This window comes from Lissotriton vulgaris, chromosome 8, assembly GCF_964263255.1.
Source record: "Lissotriton vulgaris chromosome 8, aLisVul1.2, whole genome shotgun sequence".
Lineage (NCBI taxonomy): Eukaryota > Metazoa > Chordata > Amphibia > Caudata > Salamandridae > Lissotriton > Lissotriton vulgaris.
The window spans coordinates 996,491,415-996,510,375 of NC_141696.1; positions in this window are offsets into that span (position 1 = coordinate 996,491,415).

Sequence of the window (18,961 nt, forward strand, 5' to 3'; positions counted from 1 at the left end):
CTCAAGCTTACTATGACACAGCGGGAACCTCGACTCCCGCCAAGCAATAGCAAACAGCAGTGTCCTTGGGGTAGACACCCCGAGACACAGCAGGAGCCGCTCCTGGCGGGTGGTGTTCCCCAAGGCTTTCGACTGCTCCAGAATGCAGACCCCGCGACCCCTCTCTCAAAATGTAGAAAGCCCCGGATGGTGGAAATCCCCGGTGCTTAGACGGACCTTTGAGCTCCCTTACCCATTTATTTTGTAGCACAGAGGAATGGCGGTACCCTGGCTACAGGGCCCCTCTGAACCCCCATCAAATGTGATATTTTAGACCCCGGATTTGGCCCTTTCAGGTAACTAATTTTTAAAGAAGCACTGGAGCCCCCGCTTTCTTATTATTTTTATTACAGCGGGTCAATGCACCCAACGTACATTTCTCTTCCCCCCCCCCCAAAAAAAATTAGGGGGGGGCCCTAGGGGTCCTCCTGTGACCCCCTAAGCAAGTCTAGATGATCAAAATATTTCTTACATGCCCTCTTAATACGTTTTGAACACTTGTCCCACTATTTTCTAGATCCTCCCTTCTACCAAGGCACAAAATTCCTGGTTTCGAATGTTGACAACCACTTGACAGCCAATTAGCATTCAGCGTGTGATCAGGAAGGTGCACTTAGAGTGCGCGCAAGATGCGGTGATCAACCAAAATCATAGATATATATGTATTTTGAATTGTAATTTTCACAGGAACTACTGAACAGATTTACACCATTTAAGCAAAAGGCACGAGTGTGAACCAAGGACTACCACTTTGCCAAATTTGGTGTAATTCCGTTCAGCCGTTTAGGCTGTAGCCATGATGAACGATTCCTATGGAAAATTGCATGAGGAAAACACGATTTTGGATCCCCCTTTTTTCTCGGCCCCCGCTTCAAATTCAATATTTTAGATCCCGGGATTTCTACTTCCCAGGTAGCTAATTTTTAAACAAGCACAGGAGCCCGCGCTTCGTTTTTATATTTTTTTACAGCAGATCCATGCACCCTCAGCACATTTCTCAGTTTTTTTTAAAAAACAAAAAACTTTTTGGGGCCCTAGGGGTCCTTGTCGGACCCCTTAAGCAGATCTAGAGGGTCAAAATATTTCTTACCTGCCCCCTTTATACGTTTTAAACACTTATTCCACTCATTTCTAGATCCTCGCTTCAACCGAGGCACAAAATGGCTGCCAACACTTCCTGGTTTCGAATGTTGACAACCACTCGACAGCCAATCAGCATTCCGCGCATGATCGGGACGGCGCGCTTATAATCCGCAGATCCACAAAGGCCATAGATAAATAAGTACTTTTAATTGTAATTTTCTCAGGAACTACTGCACAGATTTACACCATATAAGCAAAAGGCTAGAGTCTGATCCAAGGACTACATGTTTGGCAAGTTTGATGTAATTCCGTTCAGCCGTTCGGGCTGTAGCCGCGATGAACGGTACCTATGGAAAATTGCATGGGGGGAACATGTTTTGAGACCTCCCTTTTTTCACAGCCCCCACTTCACGAATCACCCCAAGACTTTCAGGATAGGAGCAGACCGAAGCGCCCCACCAGCTTTGAAAATTTCACGAAGATTCGTCAACTGGCTCCAAAGTTATTCCAAATAGAATGTTGCGGATTTCCTATGGAAAATAAGTCCTAACTATAACTACCTAGTGGCGACCGATAGATAGATAGATAGATAGATAGATAGATAGATAGATAGATAGATAGATAGATAGATAGATAGATAGATAGATAGTGCTGAATTACTTCATTCTGTTTTGAAGATTGGGACTCCTTCTTGGGTAGTATGCATTCAACTTATTAGATTTCAGAATGTCTCTTCTTTCTGGGTCAAATTCTGTTAGGTACTGTATTTCTGGGAAATACTTTAACCCTTTATTTCAACAGCTTGCAAGCCCTAGTTTACTCATGCAATTCTTCTTGAGGTTGAGAGCCAAACTCAACTGGTCTGAGTACTCATAGGACTCTATTTCTGTTTGGAAAAGCATTTTTGAATTGAAACTTAAGGCACTTTTCTGCAGAAATCTCTTGCCAAATCTCTTCTATCTTTAGCTTCTCTGATATTGTTTCATGTGAAGTCACATTGCAAGCAACAGTGATGGAGTTGTCTGCAACAAATGTAAATCCATATTTGCATTTCATATCTTTAGAATCACAGGGTTCTGGTCAGTGATATACTTGGAAGCCTTTTTTCTTCTGAGGTTGTTTGTATTGTTCGGTGAATTCAGTGTCAGTGTATATCTAACTGCAGACAAACCTCTGTTCACTCTCCTTCTGAGTTTAATGGTTGTGGGAATCCAAAACAACATTTTCTATAACATTTTCCTTTGGATCTGTATTTTCAATGACAGTACTTGACATATCTACAAGTTTGAAAACCATAGAACTTGTTGTCTCAAGCCCTTGTCAGCACCGTCTTTAGGGTTGGCACATGCCACATACTGTTATATGAGAGATAAGACAGACTCATCATTGTCTGTTCCAAATTTCCCATAACAACATATGAATATGTGGAGCACCTCTAGCTTGGTACTATTTACGTCAAAAGAAATCAGTTATTTTGCCAAGAAGAGGATTAGTGTTGTTGCAGATGAAAACCATCATGGCTTGAAACCTGTGGTTAAAATATCGGCAAATGTTTGCACTGTCCAACAAGCAGTGTTCTCCTTGTGTCTTTAGACTTATGTCTTTTGTCTTTTATGTTTGAGTTTGCTTCTCATAAGAATTCAAGCAGGTCATCCTTCTTTCTCAACATGCATTTCAGCTCACCATGACGATAGTAACAATACTCGTTGGTACCACGTTGACACTCCATCAAATTAATCAAGTTGTATTCCAGGTTTTTGTTTTTTCCTTGAATTTTCTCATCAAATTCCTTTGAGTGATTTAGAAGATTCACTCCTGCCTTGAGAATGTGGTTTATTGCATAAGAGAGTCCTGACAAGTTGCTCTCAAATAATAGATTAAATACATAGGGAATACATGGGGGAAATCTAGTGTCCTCTAAATATAGTCTTGCTGATTTATACTCAGCTGCTGGTATTTGAACAGGCTGGTCCTCATATCTACCATCTACTCCAGTGGGAAACAGATGTGGAAAACAGAGAGCTTCTAAACATTTCTCCCACACACTCAAGAAAGCTCCATTTGCCTCTTTCATTTGAAAGAGATAAACAGCACAATAGCATCACCAATAATCTCTTTAGAATGCAGAGGATGAATAGTGTTCGGAAATTTGTTCTGATCTTGATCGATCTACCTTTTCAATCTGATCTCTTGATGTCAATGTGCCATCCTCCATATGTGTATTATCTTGAAGAACATCTACATTTTTATAGAAATTGTAATTTTGTATCGGATACAATGTTGCTTTTTATTTTACTAAGATCCACTAACTCTTGCCATATATTTTTTATTCTTGGAAGGGACACTATTGACTAGAATAATAAGTCGTTCTTCAAAACCTCTTTGTAGCCCTGCAGTTTTAATATTCTGCTCGAAATCTAATGGCAAGTACACAACTTACCCTTTAAGACCTTTCAGGAGCTGAGTTGGAGCTAACTTCCCTGTCTTTTGGTCAATATGGAATATAGCTTAGAATGGATATATACATTGTACAAGAATTGATTCATAAATATTTAAATCTTAAAGTTCTTGTGGAAATGAAACTAGTTCTAACGTGTTATATACTGCTTTGCCTGGCCTTGTATTTTTATCTAACTTATTATAACAGTGCTTACATATAATTTGTTGTGTGTAACAATCAAAATGTCCCTCTAAAAATAAATAAGCTGCAAGTTCTCACCACTTATCTACGTTGTCTTCTTAAGTTTTCGAAGACACAATAACAGAATGAGTTCGACTTTTGTAGTGAGTGCTTTGACGACGTATAGAAGCACAGTTCAGTTTCTCTGTGCACACTCTGCTAATCTTTCTAATCCCTTCTTGCAAGTTAGCAACATTACTACCTGCGTTCTGTTCCGCCACACATGGAGATACCAAGGGGTCCATTAGGATGTCGGGCAGTGGCACCACAGCTGTGCTGGGGGGGCAGAAAAAATGCATTTTTCCACCCGCGGGCTGCGGGAAACACGTCCGCCATTTTATTATACCAAAACATAGGTCAAATCCCGTCCACTGCGGAGCTACGCGCACCACCATCAAAGTGCACCCGCTACCCCGGCAGTAGGAGCCAATGGAGACTTACCGCCGTGCAGAATGACGTCCGCCTGCTCCACAAATTAGGATGGCCCAAACAGGCAGACGCATCGCAGCGGAGACACCTCCCAACCAGAGATCGCGGAAACTTAACAGCGGAGTGCGATAGCAGAGACCCAGTTTGCACCATCCGGTCACGACCGCCATGGACCCAGCTCTACATGTGTATCCGGTGCTGTACCTGCTACAGCACTATCATCTAATGGGCCACCGCAGACGATGACGCAGGTACGCAGTTACACAAATACAACACACGGGCTGACACAGGGTACAATCCCACAACAGACACCCTGCTGGGAGCAACAACACATCCACAAGGGCACCCACACATGACCCACCTGCCACCAAGTCAGCCCACAGCATCCTGGACACACATTGACTGCGAACTTGCAGCAACGTCCTGGCCCCGGTCATGTCACCGCAGCGCTCAGCACATACGCACAATGCAGAAGTCTGGGTCAGTCCAAGGCACGGGCAGGGCACAAAGACCACAGGAACACACCACCCCAACCACACATCAACACACCCCATCAAGTCACAGGCCAGGTGCCCATCCTGTGCACCCCCATGCACAGCAACAAGCACAGCAACAAGCAAGCACAATCCACACCCTGCACCACACAACAAATAACCAGGGAGACTGCCACTGCAGGAGTGGCTGCACAGGAACACACAACACACAACACCAGTGCCACAAACACTGAAGGCTGCAAATACTTGCCCGTACATACACACACAAACAAACACACACCCATGGTGTGGAAACAAACATAACACTCACACAGGGATGCCTGAACAGATGCCTGCCCAAAAGCAACACAAAACACTACAGAAACACACCCAGAACCCCATCAGAAACAGACATACCCTGTCAGCCAAACTGTGGAAGGGCAATGGGAACACAGACACAACAGGAGTGCACAACCCCATCCCTCAGGAACAAAACACACACAACATACTACAAATCTCACAAGAAGTGCACCATCACAGAACTACACTGCCACACCAAACAACCCACAGATGCACATGAAATAAAAAAATGAACAAACACTACAGGACATCAGGGGATGCACATCAGGCAATGCCAAGGGCACATACACACAGCACTGTATGCACAACAAGCAGTGTGTGCACACCAAGCAGAACAGTCACACACAGACATGACTGACACAACATCAACACACACAACACAAATTAGCACAGAACAAACACAACAGCGCACCCAGGAAGTGAAGCAATACAACAGCCAACACACATACATCCAGCACAACAACAACAGATGCACCGCTCTGGGACACAAGAGCATCACCATCTTGACCAGAGCACTGGGCAGCACACACAGCTGTAGTGCACATGAGCAATCCTCACTGATTAATAGCATAAGAACACCACACATAAACCATTGGGGCAATGTCCAGAGTGGAACATTTGTCCTGGCCCAATAACTGCACCACAAAGCACAGTGTGACAAATGAAGTGATGGGAAGGCACACACACATATGTAAACCAAGGGGGCAGCTGACATCAAAGTTAACTGACTTGCATGTCAGTAGTATACATGTAAGGGGTGTACCATACACAAATAGAGGGAGTGCAGACCCACAATGGGTAGGCATACGTCGCACACATAGGGGATGGAATTACACCACACACACCATGCCATACAGGAGGATAAAAGGCACCATGTGCCTGCAATGCATGAGAAACACAACCACAATGACAGTGTGGAGCAGCAAGGCTATGCAGTCTACATAAACACACTCAAGACACATGGATGAACACATAATCACAACACTGATGTGCAAGTCACACACTTTGCACACACATAAGTGACTAGCACAACAAGGAGGAGTCAGACAGAACAGCACAGACACACCAACACAGTGCACAGTGCACTACATACAACTCACACATGTGCATACTAACTTATCCACAGGGCAGAAAAATCCAAACAACAGGCACACAACTCCTGGGTGACACATGTGTGTCTTTCACAATCCAACGTATGTGCTTAATAACTGTTTTATGAATAAGCAATGGCAAAACACGTTGGCACTGTTTTAGAAGTGACTAAGGGCACCGTGCTAATACTTGCTTAAACTCTTGAATGCTTGCCTTCTAAATTAGTAAGTGCAGGTACGCTGCACTGTACAAACACTCTTGCATGCATTTACTTCGCCTCCCTGCAGCTGTCTGGGATGATAGTTGTAACCTACATTAACTGTTATTGACTAAGCACTGGGAGCACATTGGCACTGTATTAAACTAATTAATTGTCCAGAAGGGCACAAGTGCTAATACATGCTCAACTCTCATTTTCGTTTCAGACTGCTCACTCTGTCCTGATGATGATCTTGACTCACTAAAGATCGAAACGTCGTCGACCCCCCATTGAAAATCACCCCATTTGTGCATATTGTTATGGATTTCTTTTTGTTGTCCCTGTGATATTTCGTATATTGTCACCTTCACTCAGTCACGTTGCGCACCTTTTCACTCATGTGAGCACGTGAACATATCTATGTAAATACTTACTTGCAATTATACTGATTAAAAATATACATGTTGCCCTACAAAGCCTGCTCCCCAATTGATTTATTATCTAAACTAAATAATTGTAAAGATAATCTCTAACCTTGTGTTATTAGGCCCATTCAGGCCACTCTTGAACCATTGTTCTTCTTATACTTATTTTTCACAATCCAGGGGCACACACACACCCACACCCCCTACAAAGTCACACCCTTCACTCTGCACATCTCTTGACTACCCAAGAGCACACATCTCATGTAGGCCATGGGACGAGGACTAAGGGCCAACACGAGATGACCAACAACGTACATAGCTGGGCACGCATAAAAGAATAACACACATACATCATGACATTGCCCAGCCTGCATGCAAATCTGTGCACAGCACCACACCCTGTGCTGGCAGTGTCCCCCAACCTGAGATCTGAACAATGTAGCCAACAATAGCACACCACTAAAAAGAGAACTGCATGACAGGTAAAATAGCCATCACTGATAACACCAGTATCAGTGTCTGAATGGACTGAAGACCCTGTCCCCCCTGTATAAAAATTTGATGCAGCCAAAGAGCTTGGCAATGTTTAAGTGACACATAGAGCATGGGGCACAGCCAACCAAATACACACACCAAAAGAAATGTAATCATCACGGACACTGACAAAACAACAACAGGAGTAACTGTGTTTATTCGCATATTGCATAGATGTGACAGGAGAACAACAGAAGACAAGAGCAAGGCACAAAATGCTGATCATATGCAAGATAATCTGCACAGGCAAACTCCAAACAGGAAGGCCAGTGTCCATGGCAGGTGGCCCAGCAAGTACATGAGAGGCTGCACAGGGGAGACTCCAACACAGCAGACCAACAGGGCCAGTGTCTAGGGCATAGGTGAGAGTACAGCACAGCAGACCAACAGGGCCAGTGTCCATGGCACAGGTGTGAGTACAGCACAGCAGAGCAAAAGGGTCAGTGTCCATGGCACAGGGGAGAGTACAGCACAGCAGAGCAACAGGGCCAGAGTCCATGGCACAGGGGAGAGTACAGCACAGCAGAGCAACATGGCTAGTGTCCATGGCACAGGAGAGAGTACAGCACAGCAGAGCAACAGGGCCAGTGTCCAGGGCAGGTGGCACAACAAGTACCAGAGAGGCTGCACAGGGTAGACTCCAACACAGCAGAGCAACAGGGCCAGTGTCCAGGGCACAGGTGAGAGTACAGCACAGCAGAACAACAGGGCTCCTGTTTACCAGGTGTACCCCCTACAGTGCCCTCCTTCCCCTGTTTACCAGTTGTCCCCCCTACAGTGCCCTCCTTTGCCTGTTTGCCATGGGTAGCCCCTACAGTGCCCTCCTTCACCTGCTTCACTGGCCTTGGAATTGGAGTTGGTGTGGCGGGGGAATGTGGCCCTGAGCCCTCTCTAGGTGTACCCTTGCCATACAACACCTACTCAGTGGGCATAGACACTGCACACCTAGCTATGCGTGAAGCGTCAGGGACAGGAGAGTCCTTCACTGGTGATGCCTCTGAGGCATGTGAGCCTGATGTCTGCTTCATTGCTTTTTCGGCCTTGCTCTTCCCTGATGGGCTCTTGTCTTTGCATTCTGGGGTGGCTCTGCTCTTCTGTGGGGATGGTGTCTGTGGGCGGGCCCACTTAGGTTGTTTTTGCTGGGTGCTTCTTGTGCTGTATCGTGACTGTGATGCATGGGAACCATGGTCACTATCATCCGATGTAGCCACTGACTGGGGGTGGACAAAGGCACTGGAGCAGGAATGGGAGTATCTGCTTGTTGAAGGGCAGACATCACTGTGGACGACAAAACCTGGACTGTACTGTGTGGCCCACCAACGTCAGAGTGTATGCCCTCCATGTAAGCAACCACCTGGCCTACTTTTTTGGGTTGTATGACGTTTCAACGCATGCTTTTACCACGCATGCCTTTACAATGCAGGTATTACAACGCAAGTCGTTACAACGACTTGTGTTGGGGGGCGCTGGATAATGGAATAGTTTAATTTTCTATTCCAACTCCAGTCCCCGTGGATAGTAGGAAAGGTGTTGGATCGAAAATTAAACTATTCCCTATCCAACAGCGCCCTCCAGCGAAAGTCGTTGTAACGATTTTCGTTGTAATTCCTGTGTTGTAATGGTAGTGCGTGGTAAAAGGTTCGTTGTAAACGATGGTGAGAAGTTGGCCTGATATGTAATGTTCACTATTCTAGTGAGCACTTTGTATCAGTCCAAACAACCCTTATGGTGATTAGTTGTAAGTCAACCTTATAGACCAGCTATCCTAGTAGCGTGGATACGAGCAGTCTTCGGGCTAAACTCTAGAGGGCGTTTTAAGCCAGCTGGTATACCATCACATATACCCCTTGAACACCAAGTGAAAGGACACCACACAAGTGTTATGAAAATAAACAGTGTATTTATTAGAATCACAACAGCCCTGTACTATTTATGAGGACAGGGTACTAAGCACACAACAAAACTCTTATGAAAATACTTTAAGTTGCACAAGTTACACAGATGCCCGAGGGGCACGGAAAACCTTATACTATGGAAGTGGAATGCGAAATTACTAGCAGGTAAGTACTGGACTAATAGGCTTTGGAATCGCTAGGACTACGTTACTGAACCTTCAGATTACTAGTAGGAGGCCTAGGGCACTCGGGTGCAGAGTGTGCACTCTCACGCGGGATGCGGGACAAAGTCTATGGGAGCTAGTAAAGACAAAGTTAGTGTTCTCGGGCGAACCCGATAAGGTAGATCGAAAACGACAGTGGATCCTGATCCTTGGATAGTGAGGCTATGCTGGGGCACCGAAATGCCGAAGTTACCTAGCCCAGGGGCGGCAGCTGCATAGGTCTCAAAAGACGTCGGGAATCCTCGTAGATGAACTAGGAGCCTGAAGAAAGAAGTTGCTGGCAGGCGACCAGTGAAGATAGTTCGAAGTGATCCAAGCCTGGATCGAAGATGGATGACACCTGAAAGCAGAGGGGACCAAGTTCGTGACCACTAGCCAGTAGTCAGATGGCACCAGGAGGGCACCGGATGGTAGTCACCTCGACTAGGTGGGTGGGCGACGCTGTGCTCTGCAGTCTCACGGACCAGGAGGCGTTGTCGGCGACCAGGAGGGAGGTGCGAGCTGTCCCACGATGGGTGATGCTGTCGACGTCGCTGTACCCAGGATTGGGGCAACAAGTCTTGGCAAATTCAAGCCCTCGCGGTGGACCTAAAATGGCGTCTGGTGTGGACCAGGAGGGTCCGGGGTGCTCCTCTTTTGGAAGGGAGCAAGGGCCAGTCTGGAGCAACCAGACCAGCAGCGGTGATGTCGTCGGGCGTCGTTAGGAAGGCCACAAGCCAGCGGGCTAGTAGCCAAACAACGCAGTGAGCAGCAAAAAGCAGAAGGGCCCCACGCAGATCTCGTGGATGCTGGGAGGCTGGACTTCGGAGCTGGAGCTGCTCAGGGTCGGGGCTTCTCGGACCCCAAAGCACTCACCAGAGGATCCCTCGGCGGTCGTGCTGGATAGAAGTCGTGCAGTTCTGATGATGGCCGGTCCCTCGAGGTCTCGTCGCACCTACGGTTCTCAGCTTAGCTGTAGAGGTAGGTAGAGGTCAGAGGTGCCAGGGAAGCCGGGTCTCATTGTGCTGGTCGGTCGGATTCCTGAGGAAGGATGTGCAGCAAACCGCAGATTTCTTAGATGGTGCCTGCAGATGCAGGGTGACTACTCCTTAGTCACAAGGGAGAAATCTTGAGAAGAGTTGAGAGTTCCTTTCGTGGAAAGTAGTTTCTTGATTCAAAGATGATCTAATTTGGAAGGGTCCCCGCACCTGCCTTTATCCTAAAGAAAGGGGTGGGTACGCGACTAGGTCCTACCCTAGGGGTGGGACCAGGAAGGGAGGTGGTTACACCCCTCTCCCATGCCGGACTTTCCCCAGGTCAGCGGCTGGTGTGCCCCTGGAACTGGTTCTAGCCGGCAGATGCGTAGTGAGCACCGGGGTGCCACTCTGCAGTCACCTTCCTGTAAAGCCCTGCCTACCCAGGATACATAAAACCCGGTCTGGGATGGTGCTAGCACCGCCCCTGACTGGAAACCCTTTGTCCAAGCTCTCCTCGCTGGAAGGACTCCCAGCAGCAGGAGGTCAGACTCATGTCTGTGGTGGCAGCATCCATTTTGTGGAGCTGAGGCTTGAGTTAACTTTAACCGGGGTTCACAGTTACATACATGTCGTGTCTCTCTAGAAGGGTGGAATGCTAACCCCGTCGCCAGAATTGGCGAGGGGTTAGTATTGCAATTCGTATGACACCTTACTCGACATGTTTTGATAAAGCGATACCAGAGATAGCATTTAACCGCGAGGATTATAATGCACTTAAGAGTATATGGTATGCGTTATCATGGAACAGCTATTAGGACTTGGTTCCGCAAGCTGCAAACGGGCTCAGCTCATGCCAGAGCACCATTTCACACGATTCCAAGCACTCTGCCTTCAGGATTGTCAAGGCCTGCCATAGGAGTGACTGATAGGAATCTGTGTGTCCATTTTTAGGGTTAGATATAGGTATACTATATCTAAAGCAAAGGGTGATTACACCACCTTGCCCCAGCTATTGTGCAGCCAGTTGTGTCAGATTTAGATGGCCAGCCAGGGGTGGCATAATACATGCTTCAGCCCCTGGTAGGCCCTGGGTACACCTATGCCCTGAGTTACAGGGTCTGATAAGGTGGCCCAGTACCAATTGGAAATGTACCTAAGGTACATGGAATCCATTTTACAGAGAGAGCAGTAGGCCTGGGGTCCTGATTGGCAGGGTCCCAGGCCAACTAAGTCGGAAAACCAGCAAAACACCAGGCAAAAAGTTGGGGGCAACCATAGTCAGGTATCCACCTTCCTACACAACCCCCCCCCCAAACGAAAGGAGATAAGGCTATCCTTGACCAGGTAAGCCTATATTGCCTGAGTGGCCATATGAGGTGGTACATGCACTGACATGGTTACCCCCTGTATCATGGTCCACTAAGCAATCCCTCGCCCTAAGGGTATCTGAGGGTCTCCACCATAGGGAATCACTACCTGTGGTGTGCAAAGGCAAACTAAAAGGCTGGTGTGGGAATGGAGTACTGAAGTGAGACTCCACTACTGTTGGGCTCAACTTCCTCCAATCACTATCCACCATATGTGCCTTTCTTTCCAGTACTGAGTTGCTATGAGCTCTCAGGGTCAACATCTGGCTACCTAAAGCTGGAGGCTGAGTCCCTCTGTTTGGCTTACTGGGGGGACAGGTCAGGTTTGGGGTTTTTAGGCCCCATGTTTGGCTGAGCCCAACAGTGTCCAGCTGTGGGAGTTCCCTAACTAAGTTTAAGGGGGATCCCTCAGGAGTGTGTTTTATTTTCACTTGGCTAGGACTACTAGCTTCAGTGATCCTAATCTGCTGATTGGGAAGTTCTTTTGGACAGGGGGCCCTTTGGGGTCTGCCACTGGCCTCCCTGGCCTCTACAGCCCTGGGCTGATGGAGGCAGGGTTGAGAGGGGCAGGCTACCTGCTCCAGACTGGGTCCCACCTGGGAAGGGTCCACTGCCATCAGGGGCTCTGCCAGGCTAGGCCTGGCTACCTCTGGGGCAGCTCCTTCACCAGGGGTAGAGTCAGTTCCCTGAGGAGGCTGGCTCTCACCTAGTGTCTGGGAGGGGAAAGACTTTTCTTCCTCCTCAATGCTCTCAGTTTGAGTGGAGTGATCCATCGTTTCAGGCTTCACAACACTGTTATCTGTCTGAGTTTGAGCTGTGGCCATCACAACTCCACCAACCTTTTCAGGAAGGGACTCAGTTTGGGTTTGGGCTGTGACCATCACAGCCTTGCCAACCTGTTCAGGAAAGGCATCTTTCTGGGATAGGGCTGTGACTGGCACAGCCCTCCTGACCTGTTCAGGGAGGACATCTTGGACTGGGGCTGTGGCTATCACTGCCCCACTAACCTTACCATGGAGGTTTACCATTTTAAAATGGGTTTCTTGCTCTACCTCAGCCCAGGCTGAGGTCTCTAAATCATTCCCCAGTAGGCAATCTACAGGCACGTTTGGTGACACTGCCACTCTCTTGTGACCAGTGACACCTCCCCAGCTGAGATTTACCACTGCTATGGGATGATCTCTCTGCACTCCATCAATGTTCACTACCTGGTATGTGGCACCAGGTATAAGTTGCCTTGAGGGGGCTAGGCTCTCAGCCACCATGGTGATGCTAGCCCCTGTGTCTCTGTAGGCCTCAACTTTTGAACCATTGATGAGGGGCTCCTGTCTGTACCTGCCCAAAGTGTTGGGACAGGCTGTGAAGTTGGCAAACCCCATGCCAGCCTCACAGACAAGAGTATCTAAGTCAGGGGACCTGGTTAGGCCAGAGTCCCCAGGCACTCCCAAAGAAAATGCACCCAGATTCTTGGGGGCACTCCCACCACCTGGGGATTACTACTAGTAGTAACAGGAGGCTGGGAAGCTTTATTTGGGGGTATGTTCTCCTTATTGTTGTTGGCCTTGGGACAACTGTTGTCACGTTTGTAATGGCTTACCTGTTTGCAGGTATGACAATAAGGTTTCTTTTGGGTTTTGGGAGAAGTTTGGGACCCACCCTTTTCAGAGGAATTTTGGGGCCCTGTGGTTTGATCAGAAGATTTATTCCCATCCTTCTCTTGAGGCTTGGTTGATTCCTTCTTTTGGTCACCACCCTGGTTCTTAGGCCTGACCCTGGTTCTGACCCATTTGTCTGCCCTCTTACCCAATTCTTGTGGAGAGGTCAGATCAGAGTCTACCAGGTGTTGGTGTAATAACTGGTTCTGACAATTACTTAAGATTTGCTCTCTCATAATTAGATTGTACAATCCTTTAAAATCAGTAACCTTACTTCCCAGTAGCCAGCCTTCAAAAGCCTTAGTGGCACAATCAACAAAGTCAGTCCAATCCTGAGACTGAGTTTTCTGGGTGTCTCTGAACATCAACCTGTACTGTTCAGTGGTTAAACCAAACCCATCAACCAGTGTATTCTTCAGGACTTGGTAATTTTTAGCATCCTCAGCTCTAGTAGTGAGGAGCTTATCTCTACCTTTGCCTTCAAAGGAGAGCCACAAGATAGCTGCCCACTGACTCTGGGGGACACACTGTACAGTGCAAGCCCTCTCCAAAGCAGTCATCCATTTGTGGATATCATCCCCTTGTTTAAAGGGGGCACTATCTTACTCAGGTGTCTAGTATCTAAACTCCTGTTTTCCCTTGGGGGAATGCTGCCACCAGTGAGATCTAACCCACTTAACTTTTGCTCTCTAGCAAAGGCAAGTCTCTCTTTGGCCAGGGCAAGTTCTTCCCTTTCAATCCTCAGATTTACTTCCCTCACTTTGGCTTCATACACTCTCCTCCTAGGGGATGTCATCCCTCTTTGAGAAGAGGCCTGAGAGCCATTGGTTCGAATGGATCTGTTAGAGCCTCTGCATAGAGACCTAACTCGTCCATTCCCAATGTTAAGCTGGCCTGAGAGGGGCCCCAGGGGTCTCCTAGTACCATTCTCATGCCTGCTTAAGTTGTCCCTAGTTAGCTGGCTAACTATTTCTGGACCTTTGTCTGCCTCATCCTCAGATGGCTCTAGATCCTCATCCTCCTCTTCACCTTCTGCAGAGAGATGGAGAAGGTCAGGGTCACCTGTGGTTCCCTCTAGGGGAGGCATATTCCCATCTGGATGAGAAGGTTCTGTGTTACCAGCCCTCCTAGCATCATAAGTCTCTAAGAGACCAATCAGAAAAGGAATGGTAGGGTTTGCACTCTGTTTTAGCTTCCTGGATGTACAGATTTGTCTCATCTCCTGGAAGCTAAGTGCAGCATATCTGGAAGTGACCTGTGGAAAGTCCACTGACACAAGGGGAGACTCAGAGTTTCCTCCTTTGTCTGACATGCTGCTTCTAGTGTGGTGTAAGTGATGCACCTACCTACACTATATGTTTGCCTACTGATCCCTTGCTAAGAGTTGTAGCCAAGGTGTGCTAAGCCTTGAGGAGCTACAACAGCTGGTTCAGTAGAACTCAGAGTATTCTAAGCTAAGTTATATGTACCTGGAGTACTTATGTGATCTTTCACAAGATATTCTTAGGATACGTGTGGTAAAACAACAGCAAGCTCAAATCCCAACCGCTGCCACCAATGTGAGAAGTTGGCCTGATATGTAATGTTCACTATTCTAGTGAGCACTTTGTATCAGTCCAAACAACCCTTATGGTGATTGGTTGTAAGTCAACCTTATAGACCAGCTATCCTAGTAGCGTGGATACGAGCAGTCTTCGGGCTAAACTCTAGAGGGCGTGTTAAGCCAGCTGTTATACCATCACATATACCCCTTGAACACCAAGTGAAAGGACACCACACAAGTGTTATGAAAATAAACAGTGTATTTATTAGAATCACAACAGCCCTGTACTCTTTATGAGGACAGGGTACTAAGCACACAACAAAACTCTTATGAAAATACTTTAGGTTGCACAAGTTACACAGATGCCCGAGGGGCACGGAAAACCATATACTATGGAAGTGGAATGCGAAATTACTAGCAGGTAAGTACTGGACTAATAGGCTTTGGAATCGCTAGGACTACGTTACTGAACCTTCAGATTACTAGTAGGAGGCCTAGGGGACTCGGGTGCAGAGTGTGCACTCTCACGCGGGATGCGGGACAAAGTGTATGGGAGCGAGTAAAGACAAAGTTAGTGTTCTCGGGCAAACCCGATAAGGTAGATCGAAAACGACAGTGGATCCTGACCATTGGATAGTGAGGCTATGCTGGGGCACCGAAATGCCGAAGTTACCTAGCCCAGGGGCGGCAGCTGCATAGGTCTCAAAAGACGTCGGGAATCCTCGTAGACGAACCAGGAGCCTGAAGAAAGAAGTTGCTGGCAGGCGACCAGTGAAGATAGTTCGAAGTGATCCACGCCTGGATCGAAGATGGATGACACCTGAAAGCAGAGGGGACCAAGTTCGTGACCACTAGCCAGTAGTCAGATGGCACCAGGAGGGCACCGGATGGTAGTCACATCGACTAGGTGGGTGGGCGACGCTGTGCTCTGCAGTCTCACGGACCAGGAGGCGTTGTCGGCGACCAGGAGGGAGGTGCGAGCTGTCCCACGATGGATCATGCTGTCGACGTCGCTGGACCCAGGATTGGGGCAACCAGTCTTGGCAAATTCAAGCCCACGCAGAGGACCTAAAATGGCGTCTGGTGTGGACCAGGAGGGTCAGGGGTGCTCCTCTTTTGGAAGGGAGCAAGGGCCAGTCTGGATGTCGTCGGGCATCGTTAGGAAGGCCACAAGCCAGCGGGCTAGTAGCCAAACAACGCGGTGAGCACCAAAAAGCAGAAGGGCCCCACGCAGATCTCGTGGATGCTGGGAGGCTGGACTTCGGTGCTGGAGCTGCTCAGGGTCGGGGCCAAAGCACTCACCAGAGGATCCCTCGGCGGTCGTGCTGGATAGAAGTCGTGCAGTTCTGATGATGGCCGGTCCCTCGAGGTCTCGTCGCACCTACGGTTCTCAGCTTAGCTGTAGAGGTAGGTAGAGGTCAGAGGTGCCAGGGAAGCCGGGTCTCGTCGTGCTGGTCGGTCGGATTCCTGAGGAAGGACGTGCAGCAAACCGCAGAGTTCTTAGATGGTGCCTGCGGATGCAGGGTGACTACTCCTTAGTCACAAGGGAGAAATCTTGAGAAGAGTTGAGAGTTCCTTTCGTGGAAAGTAGTTTCTTGATTCAAAGATGATCTAATTTGGAAGGGTCCCCGCTCCTGCCTTTATCCTAAAGAAAGGGGTGGGTACGCGACTAGGTCCTCCCCTAGGGGTGGGACCAGGAAGGGGGGTGGTTACACCCCTCTCCCATGCCGGACTTTCCCCAGGTCAGGGGCTGGTGTGCCCCTGGAACTGGTTCTAGCCGGCAGATGCGTAGTGAGCACCGGGGTGCCACTCTGCAGTCACCTTCCTGTAAAGCCCTGCCTATCCAGGATACACAAAACCCTGTCTGGGATGGTGCTAGCACCGCCCCTGACAGGAAACCCTTTGTCCAAGCTCTCCTCGCTGGAAGGACTCCCAGCAGCAGGAGGTCAGACTCGTGTCTGTGGTGGCAGCATCCATTTTGTGGAGCTGAGGCTTGAGTTAACTTTAACCGGGGTTCACAGTTACATACATGTTGTGTCCCTCTAGAAGGGTGGAATGCTAACCCTGTTGCCAGAATTGGCGAGGGGTTAGTATTCCAATTCGTATGACACCTTACTCGACATGTTTTGATAAAGAGATACCAGAGATAGCATTTAACCGCGAGGATTATAATGCACTTAAGAGTATATGGTATGCGTTATCATGGAACAGCTATTAGGACTTGGTTCCGCAAGCTGAAAACGGGCTCAGCTCATGCCAGAGCACCATTTCACACGATTCCAAGCACTCTGCCTTCAGGATTGTCAAGGCCTGCCATAGGAGTGACTGATAGGAATCTGTGTGTCCATTTTTAGGGTTAGATATAGGTATACTATATCTAAAGCAAAGGGTGATTACACCACCTTGCCCCAGCTGTCGTGCAGCCAGTTGTGTCAGATTTAGATGGCCAGCCAGGGGTGGCATAATACATGCTTCAGCCCCTGGTAGGCCCTGGGTACACCTATGCCCTGAGTTACAGGGTCTGATAAGGTGGCCCAGTACCAATTGGAAATGTACCTAAGGTACATGGAATCCATTTTACAGAGAGCGCAGTAGGCCTGGGGTCCTGATTGGCAGGGTCCCAGGCCAACTAAGTCGGAAAACCAGCAAAACACCAGGCAAAAAGTTGGGGGCAACCATAGTCAGGTATCCACCTTCCTACAACGATGTACCCCAAGTTTTTGACATGGTCACTGAAGGCATTGAGCTGGGCTGTCTGGCCCACACAAAGCTGGCACAGGAGCTCTACAGACTCCGCACTGAGGGCAGCAGGGGGGACAGGTGCGGGCTCAGCGGTGCTAGGTGTGAATCTAACTCATCCCCTCCTACTGACACGGACACTGGCAGCAGCAGAGGAAGTGGATGGTAGGGTGGGCACTGGCCGCTGTGTGGTGGTAGATGATGCAGAGTCCCCATTCCCTGTGCCTTCCAAAATGGATGCATCCCCGCTGGCATCAGATGATGTTGTGCTCTGTGTCTCAGGCAGGGATTCCTCCTGCATACTACGGTCCCCCTCAGATGCACTGGTTAGCTCCGTGTCACTGGGCTCCGGTGCAGCTGTAGTGAAACTCTCGCCACCACTGGTTTCCGGCTCCTGTTCCTCTGTGTCCACTGGCGATTCTGCATGAGAGAGAGATGCAGGGTTGTGTTAGTGTCATCAGCAGGACAGAGCAATTCAATCAATGCAGTACAGGAGATGCCCAAATCAACATGGTGACCACCACACCCTGCAATCACATTGCAGCAACACACTACATAGACCACAACACTGCCTGTAACCCTGAATATCTGTCATTACTGAGCCATGTTAAGGCCACACAGCACAACACCCTGCCCGTGGATGAAGTCTACCAGACACACAACTTGCTCTGCTCTGCCCACACCTAGGGACATGATGTGGGGACACCACTTAGTACCACTGACAGACCTTGACGGAACAGGAGGGGACAACACACACACCTATTAGGACCTGACAGTCCACAATGTAAAGTAGCCCATAACAAACACCATGTGGTATTCTGGGCACATTGTTGTCAGATGTTTTGGCCTCAACGATCATGGTGCATGCAAAGTAGGCATACATGAAGTCACACTCAGATAGTGGACACTGCTGTTCACCCCCTAATAAGTTGCCCACACTATCCCAATGCTAAATGAACATTTAGATACTAACACATCTGGCTATGGGAATGACCAGCAGGTAGGATCAGCCTTGTAAGGCCAGTTTTGGCCAATGCATGACACTGGCACCCATCCCAGCAGCTACTCACATGACACAGCCCTGCTCTACCCCACAAACATCACATGGGCCACCGCAGCCACAGGCCCTTTACACATGCATCTCCTCCCAGCCAAAGTCACCCTCCCCAAATACTCACCCCTGCCTTGCTGCCGATGCTCCTTCAGACGTGCATCCAGCTCAGGATGAGTCACAGCCAAGATGTAGCCCATCAGTGGTGCCATGCTGC